A 21,995-nucleotide genomic window follows, 5' to 3' on the forward strand; every position below is an offset into this window, starting at 1 on the left:
GTGTTTGCTTTAGATCGCAGAGCTATCTCTTAAGTTGCACTTACACAGAACTTACAGGTTCAGGTCCTCGACGGCAGACCTATCGTTTAGGTAATATATACTTCCAAGAATAGGCCTTTAAGAGCAGAGCAGATGAAGTTAGACTGATTGGCTGATTGAACCATATATTAATCAGCCAAATTAGTGGCTTAGGTTCACACAGTTCTCGGCAGGGAACTGGGCATCAATAGTCCAGCCTTGGCCCATTTATTGTCAGCCTTCTTCCAAAGTGCTCTGCCATATTATTCAAGCAATACTACATCACGTCATTTCAATATCCAAAGTTCACTTTGGTTATATAGCAAATTTGGCTCTTGCAAGCTGCATTAATGCTAAGCTTTTATACAAAGTACTTCCACGCTCCCCATCTCGCCTATCTTTTTTCCCTCTTTCTCTCTCTTTCAAATCACCTTTGTCTCTCATTTCTTCTATGTGTACCTAACACTCTTTTAACTCCTCTCTTATTTACTCTCTCTCACTAATGCGACCACTATAGAATCACAGTGGGTTTGTACAACTGGAACCTCTCCGAATTTGTCACTGGGTAGGTTGGCCAAATGAAGACAACGTTCAGTATTGTTTTCCAGAGTCTTAGATTTCCAACTTTACGAAAGTTTAGGAAAACGAGGTTTACAAAGTGTTTGGTTTAACCATATCTATTTGAAAACCATTTACTTTGCAATAATTTGCGTTACAGATATCCTTATTATTTCTAACAAAATGATTATGCACAAGGTATATTCTAAAAAAGGCAGTTAGTACACTTCTGTGTAGTACCATCGTGCATAGAAAGCGTCTTCAAAAGCTAAAAATTATGCTTGTGTTTGACATTAGGCAAAAAAGCTCGGAAATACCTAAACTTGCAATAAAAAAATCTGCATACGTTTTCCAGGTTACCCAAGTTTGATTAGGGTGGAAATGCATTTCGCTGAGCAGTGACAATTATCTTACTACGGAGAAAACTAAAAGCTTCACGAAATTTCTCAGCGGCAAAAATCCGAAATGCACAAAACTTTCCAGGTGAAAAAAACCTTTTCATCCACCTGTCTATGGTTTTGAGTATTACCCTGGCATGTGCAAGCATTCTATTTTACACCAGGCATGAAACTCTAGATTTTGTCTGGCAGGACAACATGAAAAATTGCAAACCTTCAGGAGAATGAGATGTGTGGAAGGCAGAAACCCTTCAATTAAGTTGACTGTCCGTGGCAAGGAGAAGTAATTAAGGGCTATATTTATCAAAGATTTGTGTCAGTCTTGCACCACGCAACGGGGTGCAAGAGCAATGCAACTCTTAAGTTACTCTGCCCTGGGAAGGAGTTCCATGAGTGGAGCATCGGTGTTCCCACACATGCACCCATGGATTTTGGCACATTCCCAGATTTAATTAATGGTAGACCTGCACATGCATCAAAAACCTATGTCTCCCCAGTTGAGGTGTAACAAGAAGGAATATCTTTATTTCTCTTCTTTACTTCCTCTTTCTATGTGTGCTGCATTCTACTCTACCTTTTCACATAACGATCACATCACTGAAATCCATGTAAATGGTATTGTTTACCTACCAGACACATAAACTGCAATTCACCAAAATAAGAGCCAGGTTTCATGCCAGTGATCTAGCAATAGACAACTGTGTTAAATAGTCTCTAAAGAAAAAATGTCTATGTGATTTCAACCCTTATCACTCAACAGTACATTAAACAATGTCCCATGGTTTGCAAACCCAGGTAACCTCTAAAAACGCTAAAGAACCAACAAAACCAACCAGTGCACTGAAATATAGCAGTGGGAGGTGTGCACTATGCAAGAACTAATTACCACAGCATAGCATAACCTGTGCATTAGTTGACAATAATCAAAGAAGTCTGTGTGAATGACAAAAGCTATCTCTGGGCTGCTAAGAGTTAGTTCTTCAGGAATTAATCTGCTACCTTTAAAGCAGTATTTGACTTGGTGGGAGTAGCATGATTAGTACCAGTGCGGTGAATGTACACAAACTAGTGTGGGGAAACAGCCTCTGCCTGACAGTGAAGCTATAAGTCTTAGTAAACGGATAAGTAAAAGGGCATTTGAAATTCAGACCATAAGCGTGAGGTACAGATTGACAGCAAAGTCAATAAAGATGTCTCCAGAAAGTTTATTGAACGGAACCCAAGGCTGGAGGATCCTCGACCAGCGACTTCCAGTGGCATCTGTCAAACAAGAGCATTTGGAACTCACAGGGCGAGAATGCATGTACGGGCCTAAGTTTGAAGGATAACAAGCAGAATCAGATTTACTATTAAATCAACAATTCTATATGGTGGTAACCAACATTAACGTAGGCCCAGTTAGAATTACTTCATTACATCTTCCCCCTAATAAAAAGACAATTAAAAACATCACTTTTGTTAATGAAGAAAATAGTCCTTATACTTCAGAGGCATAGCTGCATTACGAGAACATCTTGTTTTCACATTTACGTCATTTTGCATGGTAGCATCCTGACCAGATACTGAATCTAGGTGAGTCTCTTGTGATTCATCAGAATGAATATTTTGTGAGTCAGTATCAGAATCATTTGTAAATAGAGAAGATGACACCTCACTGAGTACATTGGAACATCTAGAATTATCATTGACCTCAAGTCCATAATTGACTAAAGATGATCTAGAAACATTCTCAGACAGGGAATCCGAATGAATTGGTAGTTGGCCAAAGTGCAGTGTCAAGCAAACCATCATGTCCTTTCTTACATTGCATGATTTTGGTAGCCTCTTCTTGTGTAAGTTTAACCAAACATCTTTTCCCCCCACCATCCTTTTTTATTTAAGAGTAGAGAACCTTCAGAAACTTTCACAACCTGAATTGGTGGAGAAAATATAGAAGCACCCTTTTCGACCCTGACCGGGTTTATAATCATAACCCAATCACCTACTTTAAAATATTTTCCTTTTACATTATGTTTGTTATCAAAATACTTTTTCAAAATAGAGTTTCTCTTGTCTGCACACGAACAACACACCAATTTAGGTTTTAAAGTCTTGATCCAATCAGAATACCTTGAATCTGGGTTTCCTTTTTAGTAATTACTTAAAAGGAGAAATGCCAGTAGTCTTGTGTGGAGTAATAAAAAATGACCAAAGGTTTTGTTTCGAAAAGTCTTCTACCGGGGTATTTATTGCTAGCGCGGTTTGTATTCCTTCCTTCAAGAATTTGTTCATTCTGTCTCTAAGACCAGTGGAAGAAGGTGAATACAGCGCAACTTGTAAGTGCTTTATATGGTGTGATGAAATAACATTTTTCATTTGTGAAGAAGTAAAGTGTGTTCCGTTGTCCGTAACTACTTCTTTTGGCAGGCTCTGTTTTTTTTTAATATGATTTTTATTAGGTTTTTAACATAGAAACAATTATTACAGTGATGTCAGTCCTTTGAGCATGGACTGAAACAACTGTGTTCACCAAGTAATTTCAACACAGTAGAGACAGAGTTAACACAATGAGTGAAGTAGGTACAAGGTGCGACACGGGGCAGAAGAGGTGGTACAGGACTGCTATATGTAGTGCAGGGAGAAGTTTAGAAATCTAACGGGTTCTGGTAGCTGAGTCCATTGAAGTGTGGGTTTGCTAATAGTGTTTTAAGCTGGGTCCAAGGATGTGGTTGCCGTACTCTGGCCTGTGTAGCGGGACATCGCGATCTGGTCTGCAGTGTATGGTTTGATGGAGTGATGCGGGCGGATCTGGGGCTGACAGAATAGTTGGGGTTCATGGCGGTGGGGAGGGGGGTAGGAGGAGCTCTTACTGCGGCTACTTCCTGGAGTTGGAATAACATAACATCCCAAGTGGGTGTTATTGGTCATTTCCGTATCCTTTGTACTTCCTTCCAATGTAATTCTGAGCTCTCTGCTGTGCTCCATCTGATAAGCGTTGACTGCAACTGAGAAAGAGCATGGGCTGGGGGGAGCGCCAGAGTGTGGTGAGGAGGTGTTTGGCTAGTAGGAGTGCAAGGTCGGCAAATCAGGCTTCGACCTTTTGATTTTTTTTGCCATGGAAAGATGTGAAGTGCTGTAGCTCTCCAAGTGTTGAGGGTCAGAATCTTGGTAATCGTGGTTAGGGTGGAAAGTACCTCCCGCCAGATATTGGCTTTGTTTGGGCAGGTCCATAGCATGTGTTGGAGATCCACTGAGGGGGATGGACATATTGAGCACGTTAGGAGTGACGTGGGGAACATACGGATCAGGCGGGCTTGCGTGAAGAATGCCCTATGAAGGATTGTGTATTGTATGTTCTTGAAGCAGGCATTTCTTGATACTCTGTTGGGGGAATTCCAGTTCCCTCGAACATTCAGAATCATGCACGGGCCTTCCTGTGTCTTCTTCCCATATCTGGTGAAGGGGTGTCAGGGAGTAATCCATATGGTCCCTAAGTGCAGAGTAAAACCATGTGTGTGATAAGACAGACCTCTCCCATGTTGTATAGTGTGTGGATTACAGAGTGCATTTGTGGCTCCTCATCTAATATCCCCCAGAGTGAGTGGAGGGATGCTATTAGGTGCCAATATGTCAAGAATTGGCCTGGTGGTATGGTGTAGTCTTGATGTAGCCAGTCCAATGGTAGGAGTTCCAACTTGTGGAAGAGGTCTCTTCCTTGAACAGCGATCGTGAGTGCCATTCCGCAAGCTGCGAGGCTGTGAAAGGTCCCAGCAGTCCGGGTAGGTCTTTGAGGGGGATTATTGGGGAATATGGAATGACCTGTCGTGTCAGTTGCAAGGCCCTGATGGGGCATTTTCAGTTCTTTCACACATGTAGTGACCAAGATTACTGATGGTGAATGGTAGGGTGAAGAAATTGACACAGCATGTGGGGAGGGAGAGGACCCTCACCTGTGCTGGTTTCATACCGGTGTCTCCCTGCTAACCAGAGGGAAAACCATTAGAGTTGTGCAGTGAGATAATAGTTTTCAAAGGAAGGAGCTTCTAGACCCCACTGCCCCAATGGTAAGTGCAGCTTACGAAAAGCTACACACTGTCGCTCGCCGTCCCACAGGAGATCCCCGAGCAATCGGTCGATTTCCCCCAAAAATCCCAATTTGGGAACCATAGGGTTGTTTGCAAAGTGGTAAAGGAGGCGTGGGAGGATGATCATTTTAGAAAGCGCAATTTTACCTCTAAGAGTTAGAGGTAGGTTTTTCCAGAAGCACATTTGCAATTTTATTGCTGTGAGTGTGCGCCTCAGGTTCCACTCAAACAGGTCACCTTGGCTATGGTAGAGGCGGATTCCCAGGTAAAAGCCGATGTTGTGGTCCAAGTTAATGGGGCATTGCCCAATTGTATATTTTGAGGAGCTGCATCGCAACTTAGCGGGAAGGCTCATGGTTTCTGCCAATTAACGTGCAATTGTGATGCGGTGGTGAAGTCTTGGAATGTCTCTGCAATAGGGGATAGGTTGATGGTTGCATTGCAGATATATAGGAGTAAATCGTCCGCACATAACGACACTGTGTGGGCGATGTTGTCTAGCTGTATGCCCCAGTTCTGGCCCTCGGAGCCGGTGAGCAAGTGGTTCCATGTCTATGGTAACTTGGGTGGGAGAGAACTGGCATCCTGGATGAGCACCATGCTCAACCGGGAATGGGGGAGAGATTAAGTGGCCTATTCGAGCCCTGGAGGTTGGACTAGTGTATTATAACTTAGTTAACACAAGAGGTTGCGGACCGATGCCCACTGTTCTGAGAACCTTGAAAAGGTAATCCCAGGATATGGAATCGAAAGCCTTCTTGAGGTCAAGTATCAAGGATAGTGTGCCCCCCGCCTCCCAATCCACCTCCCCAGTGACTTGAGACCCTCACAGGTGAGTAGCCTCACTTTACAAAAACGGATTAATTGACTGATCGCAAGGAGGCCTGGTCCATGACGTGAAAGAATCGCCTTTTATTATTAGAGGTGCTCCGTCCGGGTAATAACCCATTTTGATTGGAGTCAGCTAGAGCGGGGAGGACCTGCAGATAACACTCGGCTAGGGTTTTTTCTAAGATTTTATAGTCGGTTGCCAATATCACCATCAATCGATATGACAATAGCAGGGCAGAGTCCCGGTTTGGTTTTTGCAGGGAGATCAGAACTTATTCTCTCCAAGAAGGTGGGAGTATGCCTGTAGTGAGAGCTTGGTTGAACACCTTCACAAGGCGTGGCACCAGTTGGACTAAGAATCTCCTCACCTTTCAAGTGTGTTGATGGAAGGCAGTCACAAGGGTAGTAAAAATCAGTGATTTGTAGAGTTTGGCATAATAGGAGCCAAAGGCTTGCAATATAGCTGACTGGGATTGTACTTTCTGACCTGTGATAGTGTGGATCTCTGTGCTTGTGGGGCTATGTGATTCCTGGCAAGCGAGTCAGTCCAGAAAGTGGCCTGGCTTGTCCCCAGTGGTGTGAATGTGGGCCGTGTAAGCAGTGAATTTATAACACTTAAGCAGTTCTACTGTCTCCACCTGACTATTTTGGCTTGGTAGACCCTCTTTGTCAAAAACGTTTGTTAAACATTTTATGACATGCATGATGTTTGGAGCAGGTACAAACTCAAAATATATCCATTTAGAATAGTAGTCAATTAAAACAATGAGCTATCTTCAGTCACGTGGTAAAAGATCAAATGGCCCGCAAAGTACAAAGCTAGTTTATACCAAGCTTCTGAAGGTAATGGCACAATATGTAGAGGAGTGTGACTTGACTTCCAATGTTTATCATATAAAAGACATGTGTTGTCTATCCATTTTGATACTTGAGTGTCCATGAAAGGCCACCAAAAATATAATTTCAAATTTCTTGAAGTTCCCCCACACCTAAATGAACGTCATGAGCAATTCTGATGAGTAGTTCACAAATTTTCAAAGGAGGGACACATACATCAGCCCACATAGGAATGCCTTTTACAATAGTCAACTCACTTGCAATCTGAGCATAAGGGCTAGAGGGGAGATGGTAACAAAGTTTCTTTGGGCCAACCGGTTTTTACATGATCCATAACCTTGCATGAGACCTCATCTTTACTCATTATACCCAGCCAATATTTGTACTTTACAACACCTGTTGACTCTAGAACATCCTCTACTGTGGCTACAACACACTCTACGTCATCTGAGTCTTCATCTTCATAAGTTGATTATATGGGCATTCTAGCAAGACAATCAGCTCTACTATTACACCGAAAGATGTATTTAATAGGAAAGTTATACTCCTGAAGGTGTGGCAATAGTCTAACTAGTCTTGCAGATGCTTTGCCGGACCTGTCACCATTTAGCAGATGTTTTGTGGCTTATGATCTGTAAAAATCTCAACACTTGTGCTCCATAGATATGTTTTAATCTTTTCTACTGCCCAAGAACAGGCAAGGGCTTCCCTTTCTCTTTTGCTATAGTGAGACTCAGCTTGCTTCAGACCACGAGAGGCAAAAGCAACAGTATTATCTTTGCCTGACACCCATTTGGGAAAGAACTACACCCACACCATATTGGTGCACAGTAACAAAACATTTCTTTCCAGGAGTGTAAGGTGAAAGAGCAATAGTATTAACGATCAAGGTTTAATTTTTTCGCTGTGGGACGGAGGTGAGCGAGGGACAGAGGCGGGCCACCCGACGCGGGAGGAGGCTTACGGCCTATCCCCCTTTGGGAGACCGCAGCCTTGCGTGAACAGGCGGGCCGCCCTGGGATCGGAGCAGGCGGCCCGCGTGTGGTGGCGGCCGCGCCAAGGCCCAACAGCCGGGGTAAGCACCCCCGAGATGCCTGGCAGGGGCGGGAGGCCACAGAGGGGCCCCACCCCTAAGAACAATGCCTAAACTGGAGGCAGGGAAGCGGACACGGTCCTGGGCTTCCAGCCCCGATTAGAGCACTGGGCCCGATCGGAGCTTTGGAGCAAAATTGAACCCGCGGCACCCCAGCTCTCCTGGGGGCTAAATAAGAGGTCTCCCAAAGGGGGGCCGGGGCCACAGAAGTTTTGCTTTGAAAAGGGCCCACTCAACAAAATAAGAGAAAGTGCCCACCCAAAATGAGTTACTAAGAAAGCGGCTGAACGCCTGGGAACACCACCGACCCCCGAATGGGGCCAATGGGCACGAACCAAGAGAAGACTACAGCAAAGGACGAAGCACTGGGGAACGGACAAATGCCCCGCACAGGAGGACGGCCGAATAGAGGCTGAGGTGTGCGCCCGATCTTGCTTGCAAAAAGGACAAGCCCGGCAAGAGGAATGAGCGAGGGACCCGCCATTGAAGGGTGCGACAACTGGCAACCGTAGACGGGTGCGAAACCCACTGGCACCGCGACTGGACGCCGGAGCTGGCCGGCGGGGCGCTTAGACCCCGGTCTGGGGATATCTGTGAACAGGAACTAAACCTTTGGAGACCAAAGGACAGACCAAAAGCAGAACACACGAAGAAGCCCGGACCGCTTGCCGTGCCCAACGTGGTACACCCGGTCTGATGCCCCCCAAGGGCTGCCACAAGAACAGAGCCATGGACCACGTGGCGCCTGCTGGGGGCGAAGAGGCGGATGCACAGAGTCAGTCACAAACCAAAGTACAAGACACCCTAGACAAGATACTGGGAGCAATAGAGGACACAAAGTCGACATTGCAGCGCGACATCAACCAAGTGGCAATTGAGGTGGGGCTCCTGAGGGAGGAACACCATAAGCTTGTGGACAAAGCCAAGACAGAAAGACACGACGGCGGAGGTAGCTTCCCTGACTGACAGAGTCACAAGACTCGAACAACGGGCTGAAGATGCAGAGGGAAGAAACAGAAGGAACAATGTGCAAGTGGTGGGCCTTCCGGAGGGGTCGGAGGGGACGAACATGGTGGAATTTCTAGAGAAATGGCTCAGCACAGTGGTCGCACCTGGATGCCTGACTCCTTTCTACACGCTGGAACGAGCGCACCGAGTGCCGGCGAGGCCCCTTGCCCCTGGCAGGCCGCCCCGTGCAGTAATCGCTAAGCTCCTACACTACAGAGACAGGGATAGCCTTCTACAGAAAGCCAGAGAGACGGGCCCGTTCAGAGTGGCAAATGGATCCGTCAGTACATTGTAGGGGTGCAGGCGTGCGGGGGTTTCGGCCGGTGCTCTGGGTGCACCAGGCCCGCTCTCACCAGAGTGCAGGATTAAAATGGCTGACTACAATTTCATAACCTGGAATGTCAAAGGGGATGGGCACTCCGGCCAAAAGACACAGAATCCTGTCCTTCCTAAAAAGAAGGAAAGTGCAGATAGCAATGCTACAGGAGACCCACCTAGCACCGGGGGAGGGCAAGAAACTAAGGCGTAGATGGAGGGGGCAGGTGTTTGCCACAGAATGTTCAGCCTATGCAAGAGGCGTACTAATTTGGATTAGAGCGGGTGTCCCCCTAACGGTTGACTCTTCCAACATAGACAAAGAAGGTAGGTTTGTGATATTGGAGGGGAAACTGCATGGGGCCCCATTGGTGTTGGGTTGCATCTATGCCCCTAATCAGGACCAGACTTCATTCATGACAGGCCTATCAAGACACCTCACCCGACAACGCACTGGGGAAGTACTAATAGGTGGGGACTTCAACGCAGTATTGGACATAGAAATGGACAGATCCACCCCGCCGCTACAAGGGGCGACATCAATTAAGATAGCTCAAAGGCTGGTAGAGTGGATGAGCACCTGGGGTTTAGTGGATGTCTGGCGGACGCGACACCCGGACGTTAGAGACTACTCATTTTACTCGGGTCTCCATCGGGTACACACCAGAATTGATAGGGTAGTCTGCACTGCGGGACTGGCTCGAGGCGTGACCCATTCTGAGTACCTGGCCCGCACAATATCAGATCACAACCCTTTACTGTTAACACTGAGGGTACCACAGGACAGACCCCCTATTCCTTCTTGGAAGTTGGCCCCTGCGGCACTGGAGGATCAAGCGTACAGGGAAGCGCTCCACTGCCACCTGACAGAACATATTGAGACTAACAAGGGATCCACCTCTTCTAGGGCCGTGGAATGGGAGACGCTTAAAGTGGTGACGAGGGGTTTCTGCCTTGGGCAGTCAGCAGGAGTGAGGCATACACTAGAGAGGGAGCTAACTGCCCTAGAGAAGATTATACACGAAGGGGAACTGAGACAAGGTCCAACAACACAAGGTGATGAACAATATGACCGCGCCCGCAGAGAACACTCCCAACCTGAGGAACGGCTTAGATGCCACGACATGCAAAGATACCTAGCGTCCCTACAATCAGAGGAGGGCAGATCGGGAAAGCTCCTGGCATGGCTGGTGCGCCCGAGCTGAGATAGTGAGCCTATCACGAATGTGTTGGACAGAGGGGGGAACCGCAGACTTAACCCAGGCCCCATTAATGACGCATTTAGGGATTATTATACTTACCTGTATAGAAGACCTAACGAGCTGGAGACACGGTCTCTAGATGATTTCCTAATACAGATCCCTCTAGCGGTAGTAGACCCGGTGGACAGAGACAGCCTGGGGGGCCAGTGACTACAGAAGAAATAGATGAGGCAATAACACAACTGGCCTCTGGGAAGACCCCCGGCACACGGGCTCCCTATGGATTTCTACAAAAAATATAAAACCCTGCGGATTCCTGAGTTAGCAGACATGTACGCAGAGGCATGGAATAGTGGAGAACTGCCTAACATGCTGCGTGAGGCACTGGTAGTGCCACTCCCCAAAACCAACAATAGGGAAGCATCGGTGGCCGACTACCGCCCGTTATCAATGCTAAACAGTGATTTTAAGATACTTAGCAAGATTATGGCCAACCGGCTGCTCCCCCTCATGACCACATTGATACATCCTGACCAGAATGGTTTTATCCCTGGACGCAGCACCTCTCAGAACCTCAGACGGCTTTTCTCTATCCTGTACATGCCCGACGAGTCGAAGCCCCCTGCCGGGGCCTTGCTGGCGGTGGATTTAGAGAAAGCTTTCGACTCAATTAGGTGGGATTATCTGAGGGCAGCTATGTTAAAAATGGGCCTTGGGGAGAAAGGGGCTAAATGGGTGGACCTGCTGTACTCGTCTCCAATGGCCAGAGTGAGGACGGGCGGGACAATCTCGGGCGCGTACCCAGTGTTTCGCGGAACCCGACAGTGATGCCCTCTGTCACCGCTCCTGTTTGCATTAGCGATTGAACCCCTGGCGGCCCAGCTGCGGGGGGAGGGGGTGGGTAAGGGGATTGAATGGGGCCCGGACGAGCATATTGTCTCCCTGTATGCGGATGACATCCTGATCTACCTCAGGGACGGAGCTAGCGGTCTTCCTTGGGCCCTGGAGGTGTTGGAAGACTTTGGGGAGGTTTTGGGACTACGCCTTAACCGCGGCAAGACATACGTGTTCCCCATGAAGCAGGGATCCACGCGCCCGGGGGAGTGCCCGCTGGATGTGAGCTGGGCTCCACGGACCTTCAAGTATCTGGGTATCCAAATATATCACAAGATGAGCGACCTCAGAGACGGTAACCTAGGTAAGGTACTCAGATCCCTACGATCCTCGGTTGGGTTTTGGCGTTCACTAAAACTTTCAATAATGGCCAGAGTGGCACTGGCCAAAATGATTATGCTTCCCCGACTCCTCTATTACTTCGCCAACCTGCCACTGCTGATCCCACCGACATGGTTTCGCGACCTGAATACTCTGCTCAGGGAACTAGTGTGGGACGACGGACGCAGACGAACGGCCCTGACGACCCTTTGTAGACCAACCCGTATGGGCGCTCCTGACTTCGAAGCATACTACCTGGCAGCCCAGCTACAGTGGGTGGCCGGCTGGCAAGTGGGCAAAGGACACCTAGACCGTTGTACTGCACAGGGAGTAATAGGTACGGCAAGGATAGTGGCACATATGGCAGGCAGGAAAATATCCTTTCCTGAGAACAGCACAATGGTTAAGATCGCGCTGGCATGCTGGAAAAAATGCACGAAAAGAGTAGGAGTGCCGCCATACTCTCCAGCACTGCCGTTGGCGACACTGGTGGTGGGGCCTGGGGCGAAGGACTCAGAAGAACTGGGGTTGGGCCCCTGGACTGGCGCGGGGATTGAGACAGTGGGAGGACTCTTCCAGAAGGGGGTGCTGAAGAGATTCGCCAACATACTGTTAGAGGGGGTCCCCCGGGGTCAGTTTTTACTCTTCGCTAAGATAATACTGAAAGGCCATTGGGATACGATAAACGCAGAGCCAGCAACGCACGGGGTGCTACATCTATTACTGACATCGGGGGCGGAATCCCATGCGGTCGCCAGGATATACCGGGCCCAGGTGGAGGCCATGCTAGACCCTCTACGATCCTTGAGAGAAAGGTGGGGAAACACGATAGGGAGGGAATTAACTGACACAGAATGGAACAAAGTACTGGCTTATCCCCGAGTGGTCTCGCGTAATACACGATTAAGGTACATTCAGTACAACTACCTTCACAGGACATATCTGACGCCACATCGACTGTTCCGGATATACGGGGGGACCCCAAGGACATGCCCGAGGTGTCGGGGGGGAGATGCTGACTTTGACCATATGGTGTGGGGGTGCCCAGAGCTTCAATCGGGTTGGAGAGAGACGATGGCCATTTTGGCCCAGTTACTAGTGATAGAATTGTCGCCCACACCTGATCTGTGCTTACTGGGTCTTAGGGCGGCTGCGCTGAAAGGGAGGGTGAGAGGGAGATTCCTTGACTTGGCCCTGGCACTTTATAAACGATTAATCGCGAAGGGCTGGAAGGCCCCGGGCAGCCCCTCACAGTCTGACTGGAAAGGTGACGTTTTGAAATGGTCCAGGGCTGAACTGCAGGTTCTGAGGGCAGAAGAAGCTAGGGGAATCCGACAGGTCCCCATTGCCCCAGAATGGGAAGACCTGGTCTCGCACTGGGATGGCCTATGTAAGAGGGCAACAGCACCCGAGGCTGAAATAAGGGATGAGTAGCACACCCCAAGAAGCTCACCCAAGGGGAAGTTCCCGAGTGGGGGCCTGAAGACGAATACTTACACAATCAAAATGCATTGACTGAGGTAGTACTGAAGCACACGACTAGCAACCTTACACACCACCAATAGAGGGGAGGGATAAAGTAGGTGGAAGCCTGCATATCTGCGCACGGGTGCACCAGGGGTTTGGCCCTCCTCCTTATGCTCCTGTGCCCCCGTGCATTCTTATAATATCAGTCATAAATCCCACCCACACAATGCCGCTATGTTGACCACTAGTTCGTTGGTCTATTTACTTTAATTTTTGTTTTTTTTTAATGTATTATCAACTCCGTTTCTTTTCTTTTCACTTTTTCACTCTCTCTCTCTCTGGTTGTTAGTTTCTCATCCAAGCTATGGATGAGAACAGAACTAAGCTGACTACTGTCATACATGATCCAAAAAGGTAACGCAGACCGGCGAGTAATGTAACGCAAAATGTAAATATGATAATCCCACCAGAGTCGGGGATTGACGAAAAGCGTTAAGGAAGCTGACGATGTCCAGGAATTGAGTAGAGAATGAAGAGTAGCACGAATTGTAAATGCAAACTGACTGAGAGAAATGTACAATGACTACAAAATGTTGCAGTGAAAGAGTAAACAGATGTAAGATAATAAAAGTTAATAAAATAGATTTAAAAAAAAAAAAGGTTTAATTTTTTCAAATGCTTCATTGGAAGTAGTGTCCCATGTAAATGTTACTCCTCTTTTCAAGAGATTCTAAAGGGCTGTACAGTTTGAAAATATCTACAAATACATCTATAATAATGTTCACTCATTCCAAGAAAAGACCTTAAATTATCTTTATCCTTGGGAGGAGTGAACTTGGCAATGGCTTGAACCAGAGAAAACGTGGGTTTGATAACCAAATGTGTGATGTTATGGCCCAAATAATCCAATTCTTTGTTTAAGAATTGGCATTTGCCATGCTTAAGAGTAGATCCTACCTATTTAAATATGCTCAAAACTGTTTTCAAGAATATTTTATGTTATTTATTTTATTTTATGCTTAGACATTGTTTTAGAAAAAAACAAAATGTCATCTTGGTAGGCCCGAACATAATCAACCCCAACCAAAATTTTGTCCATTCATTTTTGAAACACGCTTGCAATGGGTTGCCTCAGAAACTTATCTACCCCAAATGGTGTTACAAAGATGGTGAGATCCTGTGATTCTTGGGCAAGTGGAATCTGATAGTACGCTGACCTTTGGTCCAATAGGGTGACATTTTTGGCACAACTAATTTCGGACAAGAGGGCCTGACGTTTTGGCAGAGGAAGACAGCCAATGTTTATATCTTTGTTTAAAGTGTGTACAAATGTAAAAAAAATACACGTAGAATACACGTCTGGGTCAGGATGACAGTTAGGCTGTTCATGAATTCACTCTAGACAGTCGTGCAAAGGGAGCTGAGGTGTGCCCTGCATATCCTTATGGATCTTTCTGGGTTAGAGTGGTAGGAGGAACTGACACTTGCACCTGAATAGGGCTGTGCCTGTCCTTACACAAAGCAGTCTCTAAACCCCTGAAGTGTGTCTGTGGCCAGGGCAGGAAAAGGCAGGGTTTTGCGCAATATGACCTTTCTTTGAAATTTGGCTACTTCAGAGACAGAAAATGGGTACAAGTACTGGACCTCAGACACTACTTAGTCAGAAAACTTCTGGACTTAAGACATTCTGCCAGGAAGAAGAACTAGTTGCCATAGGAGGGACTGCCACTCTGCCTGTTCTTTGTTGTACTGGCCTGCTGCTTGTTGCTTCTGTCCTGGGAGTGAAAGGACTGGATTTTGCTTTTAATATCCTTCTTTCCAAGGTCCTTAAAGGGCTTGAACTGAGCTTGCCTCCTGTTAAGAAGTCTTAGGGACATCAAAGGCTTTACCCGCCTGTGCCTGGGCTCTTCTGCTGAAAGTCCTGACTTCCCAGGTAGGGCCAACTCCAGTCCCTAGGCCTTTTGGAAGTGTAAGCTAGCGACCGAAGAAGAAAATTCACACATTGATGTGCCGTGCAGAAAAATCAACACATCGCTTGTCCTGCTGTTGGAGAATCAAATCAGTGGCAGTTTTGCAGCTGCAGAATCGACGCAGCACCTGTTTCCCCACAGCTCCAGCAATACAGCATGTCTGGATTTTCCATGCTTCGACTCTGGGAATCAATTTCTCATTGACCCCACACCACCGTAAGGAACTGAGGCTGTATGTACAGAAAGCAGCTCATCGCCTTCCCTGCGAGGAAAGAATCAACAGATCACGTCCCTTGCACAGTAAGGAACCAACGCATCACTTTGCTTTTCGCGCCTCACCTCCCCTGCGGCCTGATCATCTTAGGTTTTGACGCCTCCAAGTTACTTTGTGCTAAAAAGATACAATCATTGATTGCTATTGATTAAGACTCATTGAAACCTTTAAAAAGTGAAATCTTTACTTGTATATGTTTATGTTTGTCATTTTGTTCTTGTTTTATTCAGATAAATATTGGCTATGTTTCTAAACTGATGTGGAGTGCTTTGTTGTGATTTCACTGTATTACTGCATGTGTTTGTACAAATACTTTACACATTGCCTCTAAAATAAATCTGACTTCTCGTGCCAAGCTACCAAGGAGGTAAGCAGGGGTTATCTTAGCTGTGTGGCTTCCTTACCCTGACTAGAGTGAAGGTCCCTACTTGGACAGGGTACAAACCACTGCCAACTAGAGACCCCATTTCTAACAGTAACCAACATAAATACAGGACCAAGTAAAATTACATCATTACAATAAGCTATACTGAAATGTTAATCAGATATATCCTGTTCTCAACAATATTTTTAAATTGTTAGGCTTTATGAAAAAACGTAATGAATACAGACATCTGGGTACAGGACGTGAAAATATAAACAAATTCTAGTGTAACACACTAAAAATAATCCAGCCAATTTGGAGTGAAGTACTCCTCGGAAACCATGCCAGGTAACAAGTGGTGCTGTGTGATAGTGGTATTAAAACAGACCAAGTACAACACAAAACTAAGCGAGGCATTTCACTTACATCGTAGACTGGACCCTTCTATCTATATTTAAATTCTTTTTTCAGACAAAACGTCAGTCCTTAGTCAGATTTAAGTTACAAAATAGAGAGAAAGTAAGGTGACAGACATCTACACTCTGTTAAGAGTCTAGAACACCAGCCTCATTTGCACCCTGTGTAGGGGTGGGTAGTATGTTTTGTTCTGCTTGCGGAATTAGCAGAATGCTGTTCACTCCACGTTACTCTTTAACGTGGAGTTCTGGCCAAGTTCTGTCAGTCACAGAGTGCCGGAATTTTTCTCCTGCAATGTTCTAGAAAATGCAAGCTAGTGAGCGAGATTTGGTATGCCGTAGCGCGTTTTCATAGCGCAGTCTGTCGTAGTTGGTCACAGTCAGAGGGCTGCCATTTGAGTGGATTTCCTGCAGCTCAAGTAGATTTTCTACTCGAGTGACAGTAAAATCAGCTTGAATAGCTGGGCGCTGTGGCTCAAAGTATGGTAACGTTTGCACCGATTTTCAGCGCTGCTCACACTACCGGGGCTAAATTGTAGGGTGAGTAGTGTGTGCTGCGTTTTGTCTGCCCGTGGGTGAAACTCCGTGGGATCTTGTGGAGTTTTTAGGTAACTCCATGGAATTCATCGAATGAAACTCTATGAGTCACACCGAGCCCTCATCCTGTGCCCCATCCATCTTGCAATTCAGAAAATAAGTCAAGACACTTTTCTCAAAGAACACCTGGTCTAAAGCTTTCAAAAATGGCAGACTTGATGTTGAAAGTGACCAAACTCCCGGGAAATCTATGATTTCCACTGTCATAAAGCTCCACGACCCTTCGTAACCCCTCCGTGCTTTTGTCATGTGTATAATCGTTCTTCCAGTGGTATCCATGTAAGTGAAAACGTCTCTTTTAATTTCTTTGCAGCACTCCACTACCTGTCGATGATAGGATTGTGCACAATGCTTACCTTAAACCAAATAACAAAAGTTACGTTTCATTATAACTTTTCGTAGCATTAAAAATAGACATTGGATTTTATTTGAGCAGGCCTATATAAAAGTAAGCACTATGGAGTAAATAAATATTTATTTACAGGAGTAGATGTGATGAACACCCAAATACATTACTGTTGACCTTAAAAAGTATGTTTTGGTGGAAAAGAAGTGGTAAATCTCCATTTCTCTATAATGCCTCTTAGTGATGATTTTTATTAGCATTATTAATTATTTTTATTGAGTGTTCTGCTTTGTAAAGTGTTGTCTTTCGATTCAAACCACTTCAAGCTGCTGAAGTAGGCAGTAGTAGGCAGTATGAGTACAGTTCTTCAATAGCCCTGTCCCCATCCTTCTGATAAGATGAACAGTTACTATGGAACGGGTTGCCTGTTACTCAATTAAACAACTTTCTCTATGGCTGTGTTCTGTGCTTTTCACAAAAGGCCCTTATTCTAGGGAAGGGAGCTAGTACCTAGAACGTCGTTGAAGGATGGGGAAGCCTCTCTAAAGAGGCAGATTTTCAGATTCTTCTTAAAATGAGCCAATAGGGGAAGGTTCCTTAGTTTTGGGCACAATGGTCCCCAGGGCTGATCATCTAGCACCAGAATCAGTCCCTTACCATGATCATGACAATTGGATTTGGCTGTACTAATTTTTTGGCATGCTAAATCTCAGGTTGCAGTTGTATGTGCTCAGTGAGAAAAGGGCCTGCAACTGCTTGGAGCTGTGATCCTTTGGCACCCTAAAAACGATCTATAGAAGTTTGAATTGTATTCAATGAGGTACTGACAATCATTTGGCAGAATCTATAATCCCAGAAATATCTGCATGTATTCTTGTTGTAGTTGAATGGCATGACAGTCCACGTTTTATACAATTTAATTCGTAATCATGAAAAAGTGCTCTGTTGACTTTGTCTCCAACCTTAAAAGGTTTTTAAGATTTTGAAGGTGATAGAAGTTCGCTGTGATGTCACAGACCCTTAACATCCCAGGAATAGATTAAATAGCATGGAAATGTATATATGTATATATGCGTGTATGTTTATATGTATGTATGTGTTGACAATTGTAGAGAGTAGTCCTATCTTGGAGCAACGGAACACTGAAAAGGAGTCATGGCACCTAGGAAGATGCAATCATTAAGTAAAGGTAATGGAGTGACTGATGGGTCAGGATTAGTGCTCCTTGAAGAGGTGTGTCAACAACTTCTTTTCAGAATTTTAGGAAATTTGGTGCTGATTTAATGTTGATCTTTTTGCCAATGTTTTATCTCTGATCTGGTGCTGTCCAGGCTCTTGGTCTGATATTGTCCTCCTGGGTCCTGTTGCTGAGGACCTTGTAAGTGATGCAGCACATTTTAAGCATGATTCAGGTTAGAAGCAGGTGCCAGTGTAAGTCCTCTAATGTGTGAGTGATGCAGTCAAACCTTTTCAAGCCCTCGATAAGATGTGCTGCTGGTTGTCGGACACCTTTCAGGGGTGTTACGGTGGCACTGGGGTGACTGCTGATCAGAGCATTGCCTCCTAAGACTAAGATAACTAAGACTTGTATGGTTCCTCTGAAGTTGTCTTTTGGTAGAAACAGTTTCACTTTCTTAAAGAGGGAGAGTTGCAAAAAATCATTCTGTACTTCTCTTGGTCTTCCTGGGGAAGTGTTGCTGGAATGAGAGCTCTGTGTTATAAATAACTCTAATAGATGTTAGAGTCTCTGAGCTGGGGGAGGGGGGACTGCTAGATTTATGTTGGAGAGTCAGGCTTGAATCTGGGGTTGTTTGATGCTGTTGGGAAACAGGAGGAATTGAGGCTTGGAGGAGTTTAGGCTCAGGAGGCTAGTTGACATCCAAGAGTGGATGAATTTGAGGCACGTTTGAGTCATTGTATGTTGTTGGGTGATAATATTTTAGGAACAGTTAGGTATCATCTGTGCATTGATGGATCTTGATGCTTCTGTCCGCAAGAATGGATTTGAGTGTTTTTAGATAGAGGTTAAAGATGATGAGCGAACAGACGGAGTCTTGGATAATTATCAGAAGACAGGCAGTGTTTGTTCAAGTGTAACTTTTTTGCATGAGCTGTTGCAGGTTAGTAACTTAGGATGTGAAGCATTTCAAGAAAGTGCCTAGAAATCCCTTGGGTGTTTTCAGGGTGTTTATAAGAATTGAATGGTCAACCATATTGAAGGCTGCAGATTGGCAAAGCAGGACCAGGAGGCACAAGTAGTTCCTGTCATTAAGGAGGAGGACTACTTGGAGTGTGGCTGTCACAGTGCTGGTGCATGTTCTGAAGCCTGAGTGGTAGTCTGGTAGAAATTATTTCTTGCTGATGAGTTGCTGTAGCCAGGTGGTGACTATTTTCTCAATGATTTTCATATGAATGGAAGGAGGATAATAGGGTGAAAGTTTGTTAGGGCAGCTAGCCCTAGGAATGGTTTCTCTAGCATAGGAAATATAGGACCTTTCTTAAGGGTATTTTAAAATGTTTGTTTGCTTAAGGAGCTGTTGATAGTATGGGGAAGAGGCATGAGCACTTCCACTTGGAGTGATTTGATGATGGAAGAAGGAAGTGCATCATCTTCATAAGAGAAGGACTTAAGAGCATTCAGGATATTGGAGAGATCCAAGTAAGTCTGCATTGAAGGGCTTCTATTTGATGGTCAGAAAATGGGGAATGGCTGAAACTAAGGGGAATGTGTAAGTGTTAATTATGTTGCATCTGATATTGTTAGTTTTCTTGGTGAATATATCGATTTGGCTGCATTTATTAAGTGAAGCAGTGAATGTGGGCTCTGGTAGAGGATTAGTAGAGTGTTTTGTAGCCTAAAAGAGAGCTTTGCTTCTGTTGGTTGCCTCACTGATGGTGGTCTTGTAGTAATAGGTTTTAGCTGCAATTATTAGAGATCAGTAATTAAAGTGGAGTGTTTAGAGCGGAGTGAGAGAATCCCAGAACTTTGATATTCTCCATTTCTTTCTCTGATTTCATTTGGTATATTTACTTTCATTAAACTCTTGGGTTTACCAGAGCACTGACGGCTTTGGGCTTGGTGGATTAGGTTTGCAGTGGAGGATAGTGTTCAACATGACTTCTCATAGGGCTGTTGTAGATATCAAGGATAATACCGCCACCTGTGGTGGGCTGTGGGTTGCTGGAAGTGTACTAGTACGTTAATCACATCTTTGTTTTTCATTCCAAATTGATGTCTTTGATGTAGCAGATGATTGTTTGTTTATCCCTAATGCTGTGGTGTACTACTTGTGGAAATGAAAATGATGGGGAAGTAGTTGGTCCAGGCCAGGAGGGTGGTTGGTTGGGAATATTAGGGGGTAATGTTAGGACGAGTTTGAGTCTGTTATCTTTGGAGTAGGTTGGGCTATTGATGAGTTGTTTTAATTCCATTGTGCTTGAGAAATTAGTAGAAGCATTCTGGAGTTGCAAAGGAAGTAAAAATCTCCGAGGAGTGTGGGTGGTTATCTTGGATGAAGTCACTGGTGATGAGGTCAGTGATTTCTTCTGCAAAGTGCTTGTTTGATCAGGGTGATCTGTAGATCAGAAGGAAGAGACTATTTTAGAGTTTGAGAGAGGGAAGACACCAGAAAGTAACTTGAAATAGTTGGATATAGAATAGCTGCTAAGAGTGCAGAGCCAGACTGCCCTGTGTACAACTACAAATCCCCCTTCTGTCCTGCATGTGTGTTCTACATTTTGGCTACTATGACCATTGAGGATGACCAGGATGTGCATGGAAGAGTGAGTGAGAAAGGCTTCATTGATGAAGAATACATTTAAGTTGTGTTGGGTGATGTCAGCGATGTCTGGAGCACTGATGGATGTGAGATATCAGGTTATAGGTTAAGGGGGCGTGAGCCATTCTCAAGCAACAACCATAATCTCTTTCAGGGAAAATCACAAAAAGCCACTAAATCAATCAGTGCTTAACCCTCTGGTTGCTTGGAACAAAGCAGTCAGGCTTAAATTAGAGGCAATGTGTGAAGTGTTTATTCAGCACTTAAACAGTAATACAGTGAAAACACAAACAAGAATAATCCGACACAATTTAAAAAACCAGAGTAAAATTTAATAAATTAATTTACACCAAAATGAAAAACATAGCATCATTAAATCTGGAGACATGCAATTTCAAATACTTAGGGTAAGTATAGCGCCTAAAAACACAAAGCGCCACTTGCAGCTATCTGGTTGTGCCAGACCAGGGGAAAGTGACTACTTCAGGCTGACTGCGATGGAGCATGGACTGGGTACAGGGAGTAGGTTTGACCTATTGAAAAAGTCACCTTCTAAAGACTAGTGCGAAGAGTTCCTAGGAGGAGCAGGGAGAGCATTGCTGATTGTCATCGCTTTAGTGCGGAGAGCAGACTTGGCATCGTTGCTAGAGCTTCTTGTTGGCGGTCACTGCAAGCTCTTGATGCTGTAGCACAAAATGCAGATTTCACGTTGGCAGTCATCACTGGTGCTTGATGTACCATGAAGAGTCAGGTTCACCAGATCTACATGTTGGTGGTCAGCACAGGTTGCAAGATCTGCATGAACTGGTCCGTTCATGGTCAGAAAGCGCCCAAAACCTCAACTTCAGAATTCCTCTTTTCTTCAAGGAGGAGTTCTACTAATGTCATGCCAATGGTCCAAGACCTGAGGGGCACCGCTTGGAGATCAGGAACTGACTACAGCAGAGGCCAGTAGGGCTCAGGCTGGTCCAGTTGCAGGTCCAGTGCAGAAGATCAGCTGAGCCGTTGCATGGAGCCTTCTAGAGCTTGCTGTGTCCCCGTAGCTCGGAACAGAAGGTCAGTCAGCTGACCCTTAGAGTCACTTCAGCCTGAGACGAAGGGTGCAGGTCCAGTTTTCTTTCTCAGCAAGCAGGGCAGGCCTCAAGCAGCAGGGCATCAGGGAATTCTTCTTCTGTAGCAGCCACAGGTCCAACAGTATGCTGAAAAGAGGGTCTGAGAGTCCAATATTTATACCAGGTACCCA

This window comes from Pleurodeles waltl, chromosome 4_1, assembly GCF_031143425.1.
Source record: "Pleurodeles waltl isolate 20211129_DDA chromosome 4_1, aPleWal1.hap1.20221129, whole genome shotgun sequence".
Taxonomy (NCBI): Eukaryota; Metazoa; Chordata; class Amphibia; order Caudata; family Salamandridae; genus Pleurodeles; species Pleurodeles waltl.